Source organism: Odocoileus virginianus, chromosome 5 (assembly GCF_023699985.2).
Source record: "Odocoileus virginianus isolate 20LAN1187 ecotype Illinois chromosome 5, Ovbor_1.2, whole genome shotgun sequence".
NCBI classification, from domain to species: Eukaryota; Metazoa; Chordata; class Mammalia; order Artiodactyla; family Cervidae; genus Odocoileus; species Odocoileus virginianus.
The window spans coordinates 58,614,662-58,629,554 of record NC_069678.1 but is presented as its reverse complement, the minus strand read 5'-3'; positions in this window follow the sequence as shown (position 1 = coordinate 58,629,554).

Here is a 14,893-nt window from a genome sequence, read left to right as displayed (position 1 = left end):
TGCATTCTGCTTAATCCATCATCTTCACTGGCTTCTTTCGTTTGGTTGTGAATCAAATTTCTGGAAAGAATAGTTCATATTTACTGGCTTTATAACCTCATTTCCTGTTTCTTCCCTGATTTACTGCAGACAATCTAGATTCCAGACCCAGTACTCCACTGACTATTCTGACAGAAATCACCAGTGACTTCTTCAGTCTTCATCCTACTTGATGTCTCTGAAATTTGACACTCCTTTTGGAAAAACTCCCCCTACCTCAGCTTTGATATTAATAACTTTACTTTCTCAATTCTCCTCCTATATCTCTAATATCCCCTTCACTCTCTTTCAGCAGCTCCATTTCCCCTGTTCACTCCCTGAATATTAATATTCCCGAGTATTCATTCCTTTACCTTATTTCTTCTCATAGACTATGTGAGCGAATCTGGGTCTTTGGCCCTGACCTCTTGACTGAACTATAAGACTCATAGAGCTAATCGTTTGTTAGATATCTCTGCCCTGACAATCCACATGCATCTCCAGACCAACAAGATGTCTTCTCTATCTCACTTAATGGCCCACCAACCAGTTAGCCAAGTGACATGTCTCAAGGCAACCCTCAAGGGGGTTATTACCTCCATATCCAACCTGTTATCTAGACCAGATTCTGTCTCCCTTATTCATAATGAGCTACGCTTACCTCTTCATTCTCACCATGTCTCTGCAAATCCAGACACTCATTATCTCTCCAATTTGGGACTGTTGAGGACCTTTCTTACCAATTGTCCAATCTCTAGTTTCTTACTATGGATAATCCAGTCTGCCACAGTTTCCGAGTATGATAATTATAAAACACAGATCTATTTTCCTCACTTTCTGAATATAATTTTGCAGTATCTTCCTGCTGCCTGCAAATAAAGCCTATTTTTTAAACCTTTGTCTAGTAAAATTCCACTGAATACTCTAAGATCTAGTTTCTTTGTACTACCTTTTGTTCACAGACTAACCAAGGCACTTCTTTGTCCCTTACAGTGTATAATCTGCAGTCTAGCTTATATCTCTCTTCGTGTGACATAATCACTGGGATAGACTAGTTGACCCCTAAGGTGATGTCACCAAGCTATAATGGTATCTCTCCTGTTGTATTACCTGTTTAAAACTGCTGGCTATCCAGAGACCCAAGTGGAAACCTAGAAATTGTCCTAGATTTCTAATTTATATATGTAGTCAATAAATACTACAATATTACCTGCCAGGCATCATAAATAATGCATCATCATAATAGAACCAAATATTATATCATACTTACTATGTGACAGACCTTGTTTGAAGTGAGATAGGTATATAGAGATAGATAGATATGATGTATAAATATATAACACAGAACTAATGGAGTATAAAAATATTAATATATATCTCAAATAGTTGTAGTGAGTATTAAGTGTTCTAAGTGTACTTTTATACATATCACTTAAAACAGTTTATCCTCACAATAACCATTTGAGATACATGCTTTTATTTTATTTTAGACAGTAGGGAAACTTTAATTTAGAGAGGATTAGCAATTTACTCAAGATTACACAGTTAATAAACCATGGAGCTGGGCTGTGAACCCAATCAGTGTAGCACCAAAGTCCTTGCTCTTAACAAGTGCTCTTTTCTGCCTTTGATTCAAGTAGCAGTGATAGTAGCATGCCCTAAAGTTTTCTATGTATGAACACTATTCTGAATATATTACATGTATTATTTCATTCAGTCCTTACAACACCTGCTGTGAGGTAGGTGCTGTTGGTGCCATTTTTCTCCTCGATTTCCTGTATAGATAAACTTAAAGAAAGCTGGATAAAAATTCAAACTGGAAACCCTGGAAATGAAATACTCAGTTCAAAAGAGTACCTTGTACTCTTTTAAAGGCTTGCTTCAGAATTCTTTGGAATTTTCTCTCTCTTTCTAAAGGTATCTAAAAGATACCTTTCCAATATGAGAGTGAGGGTTCCTTTTATTCATACAGTCATCTTCCCATTAAGCAAACATTTATTGAATACCTACTGTATGAAAGACACGGAATACTCTAGAGAATGTTTCTTCTCTTCAGAAAATAAAAAAATCCAGAAAGTGAAAGAGACATAAAAGGCAACAAGTACAATGAAGTATAACAGGTAGAATTATAGAGAAGTTAAAAAACAGATTCTAGGGACTATAACCATGCGAAATAGAAATGCAACAAGGGTGGAGGAGTAATGCTCTCATTATGATTATAGATCTTTCAAAGCTATCATTTGAAGCCATGTTTATTATTGGGCTGGGAATAATAACACTTCTGTGTTTGTATAGCACCAATTCTGTACAATTTTAAGATAATATCTGAGTAATCTTCACAACCTTGGAGGTCTGACCAATTATAATTATCACCATTTGCCATACGGGAAAGCAGAAGTACAAGGTAGGGAAGGCAGAAATTCAGGGTTGCTCAAAAAGTTACTGGTGGACCTAGAAATGGAATTCTAATTTTCTGTAGCTCACTGAAGTGTCCAAAATAAGAAGATCATGCTAATTCCACACTCTCTCCCCATTTCTCTCCTTGTCATGTAAAAGTAGAGCAAAATGTTATAGCTGAAAAGGCTAAAGTGGAGCTAAAGACAATTGGATACAGCGACGAGATCTGCAGGAAATACTCGATGAATTATGGTACAGATCTGTGATGATGAGTAGGAGTGATATTTTTGGGATAACTCAGGCTGTCTGCTAGAAGGAAACTTTGTTTCTGCTTTTAATTTAAATTGATGTATATAGGTATAACTTAGAGTAAATTATATAAATCTTAGGTGTACACACTGATAATGTCTACAAATGAATACTGTATTTATTCGCTAGACACACCATAACAAAATACCATAGACGGGGTGACTTAAGCAACAGAAGTTTATTTTTTCACAGCTTTGGAGGCTGTAAGTACAACACTGAAGTGCTGTCAGAGTTACGTTCCTCTGAGGCTTCTCTCCTGGCTTGAAGATGGCCACTCTCTTACTGTCTCGTCACGTGATCTTTGCTCTGTGTGTTTGTATCCGTGAGGTCCCCTCCTCTTTTTCTCCGTCATACTAGATTAGTGAGTGAGTGAAAGTCGCTCAGTCGTGTCCAACTCTTTGCGACTCCATGGACTGTCCATGGAATTCTCCAGGCCAGAATACTGGAGTGGAGATCCACTCTTCTCTGGGAGATCTTTCCAACCCAGGGATCGAACCCAGGTCTCCCGCATTGTGGGCAGATTCTTTACCAGCTGAGCCACAAGGGAAGCCCAAGAATACTGGAGTGGGTAGCCTATCCCTTCTCCAGGGGATCTTCCCGACCCAGGAATTGAACTGGGGTCTCCTGCATTACAGGCAGATTCTTGACCAATTGAGCTATCAGGGAAGCCCTAATACTAGATTAGGTCTGTTCCCAAATGGTCTCTTAATTTAATCATTTCTTTAAAGACCTTATCTCCAAATAAAGTTACATTCTTAGATACTTGGGTGAGGGTGGGACTTTAACATACGAATTTGGAGGAGGACACAATTCAACCACAGGGGGGGAAAAAAAAAAATATATATATATATATATATATATAAGATACAGCCTAGATCAAGATATAGAACATTCCCTTGATCTCAGAAGGCTCTTCTGTACTTTCATCTAGTCAATCATTCTCCAGTGCTAATAGCTTTTCATCTTTATCACCACTGATATATTTTTTCCTGTTTCAGAACACCATAATATTTACATGCTAGTTATCATTTTGGCTGCTGTTTTTTCCCTCAAAATGATATCTTTGAGATTAATCCATATTATTTCATGTAGCAGTATTTTATTTCATCTTATTGTGTAAATATATTATAATTTATATAATATTTGAGTTGCTTCCAATTTTTGGCTTGTGATAAAGCTGCTGCAAACATTCTTGTATAGGTCTTTTGGGGGACATAATCATTCTTTTCTGTAAAGTATATAGCAAAAGTGGAATTGCGAGGCTATAGATATACGGGTGTATTTAATGTTAATAAATACTATAGAATAACTTTCCAAAGAAGGTATGCCAACACATACTAACACTAGCAATTTAAGTTCCAGTTGTTGAACATCTTGATCAACACTTAGCCTTATCCATCTCTAAATTTTAGTCATTTTGATGGGATGTATATCATTGAAGTTTTAATTTGTATTTTCCTGATGATTAATGCTATTGAATTTTGGTCATTTGATATCCTCTTTTGTCCACTGTTGTTTAAGTCTTCTTTCCACTTTTTAATTGGCTGACTTTTTCTTTTTTTTTTTTTTTATTTTCATTCTGAGTTTATTTAACATTTCATCCAGTTGAAATGAAATAATACATGGGCTCCAACACTGACCAGACACTTGCTAATACTGAAATAAAAGCTGCCAGTCAGTTCATACTTATAATCATAATTCATTATGTTACCCAAAATATTAATAACTATTTACCTTTACAAGCTTATTGCACTTCATGTGAACTTTTCTCCAGAAAAGGTATTCCTAAGAGATCAGCAAACTGCCAATCTTGGTTCATTTTGTTCCTTTTGATAAACCATGATTCAACTCTACAGTTCATATTTCTCTATAAAGCATCAAAAATCAGAAGCTTCAACAGGTAACGTTTAAAAAGACACATCTCGAGGCTCATTATCCCTTTTGTCATGAGGCTCTGGTCATCTCATTCTGGTATGCATTAAACTTCTGGTTAGTCAATCTTCCAACCAGTCACTCACTTTTCAATGAAGGTTAAGACTAACATGGAGCTGCCAATTATCCAGGGCTAAGAATTCTGAGGTTAGCTGGGGGCAGGAGGCCGGGGGGCGGGGGGTGGGGGTTCAAGGTCTTGAAATTGAAAGTGAAGTCGCTCAGTCGTGTCTGACTCCTTGCGACCCCATGCACTGTAGCCCGCCAGGCTCCTCCGTCCAGGGGATCTTCCAGGCAAGAACACTGGAGTGGGTTGCCATTTCCTTCTCCATGACTTTTTCTTAATTTCCAGTTTTTTGTATATTCTGGATACAGACCCTTTTTCAGGATTTGTATTACAAATATTGTCTCTTGGTCTATGGCTTCTTTTTTCTTTTTAAATGGTGTCTTTTCATGAATAGACATTCTTAGTGTTAATTAAGTTCAATGTTTCAATCTTCCTTTTACAGGTTGTCTTAATGTTCCATTTTAAGAAACCTTGTCTAACTCCAAAGTCATGAAGATATTCTCCTGCGTTTTCTTCTATAAGTGTGATTGCTTTATTTTCATGTAAAAGATTATGATTCATCTCAAATTAGTTTTCCTGTATGTTTAGCCAATTGATCCAGCACCATTTGTTTCCCACTGAATTGCAGTAGAGGCTATGTAGCTAATTGTGCGTGTTCAGTCATGTCCAATCCTTTGTGACCACATGCACTTAGCCCACCAGGCTCCTCTGTCCAAGGGGTTTTCCAGGCTCCTCCTCCAGGGTATCTCCCCCACCCAGGGATCAAATACCTAGAAGAGAACTTGAGATAATATTAATTCATAAATCATTTTGGTATGGGAAAAGCTTCTTCTCAAGTTCTTTTCAAACTTCTCAAGCTACTCAAGAACATTTAATACTCAAATATTTATCTTTAACATATTAAATTTTTATCAATTTTAAAACAATCCAATAAAAAGGACAAAAAGAAAGACAAGAACAGATTGGAAAAAATATTTTTTATACATATGACAAAGCATCCTTAATATGCAAGCATTTACACAAGTAAACAAAAGGTAACCAATAGAATGAATGGGCAAGGGAGACCATAGGGGAAAAATCTTAACAGAAAACAGGCACATGAAAAGATACCCAGCCATATTCATATTTTTTAATTATACAAATTAAAACAAAAATAGTCATTGTTTTCTATTCAATTAAAAATTAAAAGCTTAGATAAGTTCAAGGCTGAAGGTAAATAGGTATTACTATGTACTGCTGATAGTGTAAATGATTAGAAAGCTTTTATAGGAAATTTTTCACCAGGCATTTCACAATTCCATTGCAGTATTGCTTTTAGTAGTGTTACGGGCTTGAGTTGTGTTTCCCCAAAATTCATATGTAGAAACTCTAACCCCTGGAGCCCCTGAATGCGACTGTATTTGGAGATATGACTTTTAAGGAGGTGACTAAGTTAAGATGAGGTTGTTAGGATGGCCCCTAGTCTAATTCAACTGGTGTGCTCATAAGAAGAGGAAATTAGGAAATTGCATACCAACAGATGCACAAAGGAAAGACCACAAGAAGACAGAGGGAGAAAACAGTCATGTACAACATGAGAAGAGAGGCCTCAGAAGAAACCAGCCCTTCTGACACCCTAATCTTGTAATTCTGGCCCCCAAACTGTGAGAAAATAAATTCCTGTTGTTTAAGCCCCCCAGTCTGCGGTATTGTGTTATGGCACCCTAGGAAACTAACAAAACAGTAAGAATGAACCCTTCTCGATGGCTGTAAAAGGAAGAAAATGTCACCAATAGTTATCTCCAAAGAAAAGGGATTATAGAGTAGGAAGGATAGAAGGTGGAGAAATTTTGTTTTACCTTATACCTCCCTATCCTGTTAATATTTAAAATATTGGACCTATATTATTATTGTTGTAATAAAATAGTTAATTTTAAAAAGCAATGGAAATTTTTTATTGTTTCTGTGCATCAGTATTTAAAGAATCAATAAAAATGCCAAGAAATCTCCTTTGTGAGTATAAAAAGTTTCTCTTGTCTTACTTATTTTTGATTTGCCATTTCTTCATGGTCTAGCTTTGAAAATAAATGTAATTCATTTTGACTCTTCTGTCTGCTTCAATTGCTAGTAGTTCAGCAGTATTGTTTTCTGTTGTTTTTCTTTTATAAATCTTTGGGTTTATTTCTTCTTTCAAAACTTGAGAAATCATAATTTCGTGCACTCAAGAATTGCATCAGAGTATTTAGAAAAATCCCTCAGCTTAAAGTTGAGTTCCTCATTTTTCCAGAAGACATCAACCAATCTACTGTAAAATGAAATGAGTAATAACCATGCTCTTGTAATAACCCTCTCTTTTAATTACAATCTAGGCCAAAAGGGTTAGGGATAAATATATGGTAGACAACACTGTTATTGGGCAATATTCCACTCTAAACACAAGTCTACAGCTCTACCTAAAATCTCCTTAGAAACATGATTCTCAAATAACTAAGGGAATACAAAAATGGTATAGCCACTAATTATTAGTTGATGTTAAATGTTAATATAACTTTATTGCCAACACTTGTTTTCTTTATTTTTGGAGAATATTATTGAAGTCTAAGTAACTATCTCACTCAGGTTAAAAATATGGTAGTATGAATTAGTAAATAAATGGAAAATGTGACATTTAATTAACCCACCTTAAAATTGTTCAGACGTTCTTTAAACAGAGCAATTAGAGTAGGAATGGATAAAATACTGTAGCCAAATGGCAGGAACTTCCTTGGGGCTTAACCTTCCAAGCTTTCTCACAACTGGCTGGCATCATCTATAGCCTTTACTGACATTACAATCCAATTGAATAGGCATTACTTTATGGGCCTCCCATGGGTCTGAAACTTCTGTTAGGTCCTGTGAGGGCAACAAAAGAAGTAAATGAAATCTGAAACAGCCAAGGCACCATGGAGAACATTAGGAATCACGTTCCAGCAGTAGTGTTTGCCTGACTTAAGCAGAGGGGAGGCCATCCTTACTTCAGTCCTTAGCCTCAGCAGTAGGAAGTGCAGAGTAAAAGAACAAGATAGGAAATACTATGTGACTTGAAGGAAATTGTACAAACTATTTCCTTAAAGGTCCATGTTTTTTTTTTTTTTTTTTTGAGTTAATATCTTTGACTATTGGTTATGAACAAGACAAGAGATAAGGTCCATGTTTAAAATGCCTTAATTACATATAGCTTACTCATTTGGTCATTCATTTTGCTCAACAAATACGTATTTGGTGCCTATGATATCCCAGGCATTATGCCAGACACTGGGAATATAATGGATCAGCACACGGCCCTCCTGACTTTCAGGAGCTCACAGATAAATGGTATTGACAAAAAGTAAATTAATGACTGTGCTGTGTGTTGTGCTTAGTCATTCAGTTGTGTCAGACTCTTTGTGACCCCATGAACTGTAGCTTGCCAGGTACCTCTGTCCATGGGGATTCTCCAGGCAGCAATAGTGAAGTGGGTTGCCATGCCTTCCTCCAGGAGATCTTTCCAACCCAGGGATTGAACTCAAGTCTCCCACATTGCAGGCAGATTCTTTACTGTCTTGAGCCGCCAGGGAAACCCAGAAACTAGATCTCCCAAATCTTAAAAAATAGATAGAGACATCCTAGATTCATGTGCAAACAGGAACTTGGATTCTTGGTCCATTGTCAAAAGATTTGGCTTCTTTGTATTTACGAAAAGGTTCAGTTCAGTACATTTCAGTCTCTCAGTCGTGTCCGACTCTTTGCGACCCCATGAATCGCAGCATGCCAGGCCTCCCTGTCCATCACATACTCCTGGAGTTTACTCAAACTCATGCCCATTGATTCGGTGATGCCATCCAGCCATCTCATCCTCTGTCGTCCCCTTCTCCTCTAGCCTTCAATCTTTCCCAGCATCAGGGTCTTTTCCAATGAGTTAACTCTTCGCATCAGGTGGCCAAAGTACTGGAGTTTCAACTTCAGCATCAGTCCTTCCAATGAACACCCAGGGCTGATCTCCTTTAGGATGGACTGGTTGGATCTCCTTGCGGTCCAAGGGACTCTCAAGAGTCTTCTCCAACACCACAGTTCAAAATCATCAATTTTTCGGTGCTCAGCTTTCATCACAGTCCAACTCTCACATCTATACATGACCACTGGAAAAACCATAGCCTTGACCAGATGGACCTTTTTTGGCAAAGTATTGTCTCTGCTCTTTAATATGCTATCTAGCTTGGTCATAACTTTCCTTCCAAGGAGTAAGCATCTTTTAATTTCATGGCTTCAGTCACCATATGCAGTGATTTTGGAGCCCCCAAAAATAAAGTCTGACACTGTTTCCACTGTCTTCCCATCTATTTCCCATGAGGTGATGGGACCAGATGCCATGATCTTAGTTTTCTGACTGTTGAGCTTTAAGCCAACTTTTTCACTCTCTTCTTTCACTTTCATCAAGAGGCTTTTTAGTTTCTCTTCACTTTCTACCATAAGGCTGGTGTCATCTGCATATCTGAGGTTATTGATATTTCTCCCAGCAATCTTAATTCCAGCTTGTGCTTCTTCCAGCCCAGCGTTTCTCATGATGTACTCTGCATGTAAGTTAAATAAGCAGGGTGACAATATACAGCCTTGACATACTCCTTTTCCCATTTGGAACCAGCCTGTTGTTCCATGTCCAGTTCTAACTGTTGCTTCCTGACCTGCATACAGGTTTCTCAAGAGGCAGGTCAGGTTGTCTGGTATTCCCATCTCCTTCAGAATTTTCCACAGTTTATTGTGATCCACACAGTCGAAGGCTTTGTCGTAGTCAATAAAGCAGAAATAGATGTTTTTCCGGAACTCTCTTGCTTTTTTGAAGATCCAGCGGATATGGGCAATTTGATCTCTGGTTCCTCTGCCTTTTCAAAAACCAGCTTGAACATCTGGAAGTTCATGGTTCACAAAAAGGTTAGGACAAGGTTAAGAGAAAGGAGTGCCTCCCAGCTGGATTTGAATCCCAATTCTGCAGCTTCCTAGGTATGTGAACTTGATTAAAATTTTAGAGTGTCTATGCTCCAGTTTCTTTATCTAGGGATATCAAACTGAGGATAATGATAGTGCCTACCTCACAGAGAGGTTATGAGGATTGAATTAGCCATACATGTGAAGTTTAATAGTACCTAACATAGTAAGCTTTATAGAGAACCCATGGACTGTATAGTCCATGGGATGGCAAAGAGTTGGACACAACTGAGCCCTTTCTCTTCACAGCCACTTCTAGCTGAGCTCAGGTGACCCACAGCAGGAAGTAGTCATGTCAGCTGACCCACAGAGCTGTAAATAAAAAATACTTATGTTCATAGAATTGTTTTTATAAGCCATTGAATTTTGGACTGTTTTGTTATGAGGAATTATTGAAGCAGTTGCTAATTAATACATTTGATTTTGGAGTGCTACTCCAGGCTCTGGGGGGGGGGAGGTATTGGATAATATACAATATGTTTGCCATACTTCCTTTGTAAACATACACATTACGTCTTATGGTTTTAAATAAGAAAACTGTAGTTTTTCATTTTATGTAATCATTATGGTTAAGAATCTGTCTGCAATGCAGGAGATCCAGGTTCAAACCCTGGGTTGGGAAGATTCGCTGGAGAACGAAATGGCAACCCACTCCAGTATTCTTGCCTGGAGAATCCTATGGACAGAGAAGCTTTGTGGGCTACATGGGGTTGCAAAGAGTTGAACATGACTTCACAACATTCCAATTAGATATTCCCATTTTACAGATGAGAAAACTGAGTCTCATGTGGGTTATATAATGTTAAAAGTTTTACCACTAGTAATTGGCAGAGGCAAGATTTAACTCCAAGATTCTGAAACAGGACTATATTCTTAAATATCATCAGGCTATTCTGCTTTTTATAGATGGTATTCATTTCTAGTAAATGTAACACATACACGAAAAATGATTTATTTGCAGCCATACTCAATATCTTTACTGTTAAAAAATTTCTAATAACTTCTAACCTCAATTCTTGTGAAAATATCATAAACATTTTACATTTATGAGATAGCCAATAGAAGCTCTTTTCCCCCTAAGACATTGAAATATTAGGAGGGATACTTTTTTGAAACAAACATTTTAATGATGGGAATAAATTAAATCACTGAAAGCTAACATGTCTTACCTGCTCCTTGTCTCATGTGGCTGTAGATTGACTACTAATATTCAGAGTTCAAAACAACCCACTCATCTTTGCCATGGAGGCAAATTTTTATTTCAGGCTTTATTAATTGATTTCATAAGTTAAGTTGAGGAAGAGTGTCATGATATTTCCCTGTGAGGAATTCTCATTGACTATTAAAGTTCCTCTGATTAATGTTAGTCATTAGTCAATCTTTTTTAGAAATTATCTGGTTTCTAAACATCAAAAATAATAAATTACATTAACGGTTATATTCCTGTTTAAGGCAAATGTGCTTAAAAGTCTTTGTTTCATTTCCTGGTCAGAATCAGATACTTGACTCTTCTTTAGGTGGAACTAAAGATCATAAATTAAGCATAAGAAAAAGTTAAACAAAATCATGAACTTTAGCTTCTACTAGCGGAGAAGGCAATGGCAACCCACTCCAGTACTCTTGCCTGGAAAATCCCACGGGCAAGGAGCCTGGTGGGCTGCAGTCCATGGGGTCCCGAAGAGTTGGACACGACTGAAGTGACTTAGCAGCAGCAGTAGCTTCTACTAGAGGTGATTCAGGCCCTTTCTAGGTTGAATAATTTGGCTCTTGTTACCTCCCAGAGACTCACTACATAAGAGAAGTATTCAATTTATGAAAGTACATTGACTTCAGAATGGTGGTATCTTGCCAACAAAGATTCTATCAAATTCTAAGACTAATTGAACAGTCGAGGACAACAGCAGACTGAACGATCATTAATTCTTACATTTCACATTTCTTTGAAACTTTGAAAAGCGTGGAATCAACATTTTGGAACATCTTAAAAGAGCATTTTAATAATAAAAATTGACTATTTTATTCATTTTTCTAATTTAAATAGTAATACCAATATTGGTAGTATAGGTGAGAGTCAAAAAATTTTTAAAGAAAAAAAAAAGTTGATCACCCACAATCTCAAACCTAAAATATAGCAAGTGACTATTTCAGTGTGTTGTAGAAAAGTATCAGTAAGAAAATAGCCTGATAGTTTGGAGTAATTTAAACTTTATTGTTCATTTATATAAGCTATGCTTAGACTTAGAAGATACAGAGGCTTAAATAATTATTTTTATTCTACTATAATAGAAATGATTGAATTCTTGGAATTTCTTGTTTTTCCTCAAAATTTTGTTTCTATATGTCTCTATATCTGATTTCAGTATGTACAGCTGTTAGGGAAGTAATTTTGAATTAAATGATTTCCCCATGCTGTCTTTTCTTTGTGTCCTGTAAGTAGAAGCAAAATTATCAGAGGCCAGGCAATGGCTCCTAATCTTTGGTTGAAAAGCTGGAAAATCTTAGTTTTACTAGTCACTAGCTTAAAACATTTCAAAAATAAAAGAAAGAAAGAAAACACATATACCAATTCACAAATTTCTCTCTTCAAAACATTTTGGGGTTGAGCTATGTATATATGTATATGTATGTTAAACAATCTCAACAATCTCTGTTTAGAGCTTTTCAAATTTAAGAGGAAAGTGTAAATTCAGGAAAATCTTCAGGGGAATAGTGAGTATCAGGAGTATGTATCTGCTTGTATTCTCCGTTGAAAATGGATCTTGGGAAGAAAGACACACAAGCTGATATGTTGGTGAGCAAAAAGGATAAGTACTTTCCTGACAAAGGCACTGGCTCTGTTCGCTGGGCTTCTTTGCAGGGAGGGGAGCAGTGGAAGAGGTTGATTCATTTGTTTGTTTACTTCATAAGCGACCCCAAACTATGTTTAAAACAGCACCGAAACTCAAGACAAGTCTACACAATTTAGTCGACTTGTAAATGACATTTGTTTGGGGAACTGAAAAACATATCTGCTTTTGATTTAAAACTTTTTGTCAAACAAAATGAAGATGTTTTTAAGTTTATTCTACCCTCCTCAAGAATAAGTCAGTCTTGGAACTGACATTGCTTTTTTTTTTTCTGACATTGCTTTTTCAATGCAAAGGTCCCTGTGAGCACTGGTACAGGTACTAATCAATCAGAAGAGAGGCCAGCCTTAAATGACCACCTTTCGGCTGAATTAATGATTGTTGCCTAGTCTCCAAGTTGTGTCTGACTCTTTTGCAACCCATGCATTGTAGCCCACCAGGTTCCTCTCTCCATGGGATTTTTCAGGCAAGAATACTGGAGTGGGTTGCCATTTGGCTATCTGGTAAAGAATCTGCCTGCAATGCAGGAAACCCTGGTTCAATTCCTGGGTCAGGAAGATCCCCTGGAGAAGGGATCGGCTACCCACTCCAGTATTCTTGAGCTTCCCTGGTAGCTCAGATGGTAAAGAATCCACCTGCAGTGCAGGAAACCTGGGTTCAATCCCTGGGTTGGGAAGATCTCCTGGAGGAGGGCACGGCAACCCACTCCAGTATTCTTGCCTGGAAAATCTCATGGACAGAGGAGCCTTGTGAGCTACAGTCCATGGGGTCACAAAGAGTTGGACATGACCGAGCTACTAAGCACAGCACAGCAGAGCTGGCTATCAGCCCCACCTGTTGAATTTCTTCAATCCATTTCCCTGGTTGCCAATATAGTCATGGCCCAGAAAATCTTCATATGAAGTTTAGAACTAAAAACAGATGTAATAATAGATGTCACAATAAAAACAGAAAATAAAAGGACTAGCTCCTCTGATTTAGTTTTGAGATCAAAAATAATATTATAGAATTATGACCTATTCATTAGGGAGAATCCTTTTATTAATCCTAAAAATATTCAGGGCACTTCAAACCTATAACCTGGGGCTTGCTAAGTCCCTAAAAATTATGAATATTAGATTTTATTCCAACATTTTTGTTATGTCCTCTTTCTCAAAATCTTTTTATAAATTAGAACTTGCGGGCTTTCCAACACAAATTTCAATGGTGTGTGAATATGTTTAGTCTTTTTAATATCAAAAATTGAGGGCAGAAGAAGGGGATGAGATGTTGGATGGCGTCATTGACTCAGTGGACATGTGTGTGGGTGTGTATGTGTGTGTGAGTCACTCAGTTGTGTCTGACTCCTTGTGACCCCATGGACTATAACTGGCCAGGCTCCTCTCTCCATGGAACTCTCCAGATAAGAACATGAGTTTGAGCAAACTCCAGGAAAGAGTGAAGCACAGGGAAGCTTGCTGCAGTTCATGGGGACACAGCTTAGCAACTGAAAAACAACAGTCTTTTGTACAGACAGAATGAACTGGGAATACAGTTCTGGGATGTCAGTTCTGAATGGTCAGAAAATCACACAAAAAACTTATGCTTTTCCTCTCCCCTTGCCCCCACATTTAATATTTTCCATCAAGTAAACGTGGCTGTGGAAGCCAGTCTTTGGGATGAAAATAAGGCAGTGTCCTTAGGGATAATATCAGCTTGGGTGGGGGGAGCTGGGTTATGGAGATTGGGGGAGGAATTGGTGCCAAGCAAACAGTTCTGGTGTTGGCAAGATGACAAGTACAGGTGTGCCCACCTCTTACTTTATGCTGCTGCTGCTGCTAAGTCGCTTCAGTCGTGTCCGACTCTGTGCGACCCCATAGACGGCAGCCCACCAGGCTCCCCTGTCCCTGGGATTCTCCAGGCAAGAACGCTAGAGTGAGTTGCTATTTCCTTCTCCAATGCAGGAAAGTGAAGAGTGAAAGTCAAGTCGCTCAGTCATGTCCGACTTGTAGCGACGCCATGGACTGCAGCCTACCAGGCTCCTCGGTCCACTGGATTTGCCAGGCAAGAGGACTGGAGTGGGGTGCCATTGCCTTCTTCCTCTTACCTTATACCGGCCCTTTAATTCTCTGCAGCCTGACCCCAGGTCCCCCCAAAGTTTTCTAATGAAAGAATCACTGCCAGTTGCGGTGACTGGCAATGGTTCTGCTGATTTATTTATCTTTCTTTTCCTTTTGGTTCTACTAAAAAAAAATATTGCAAGGAGTCCCATCACTGTGGGAATAGATTCAAGACCCTTTGAAAATCTACCTAAGAAAATCTCTGCACAAATTGTTAACAGTGGTCATGCCTGGGAAGATGTTCATTT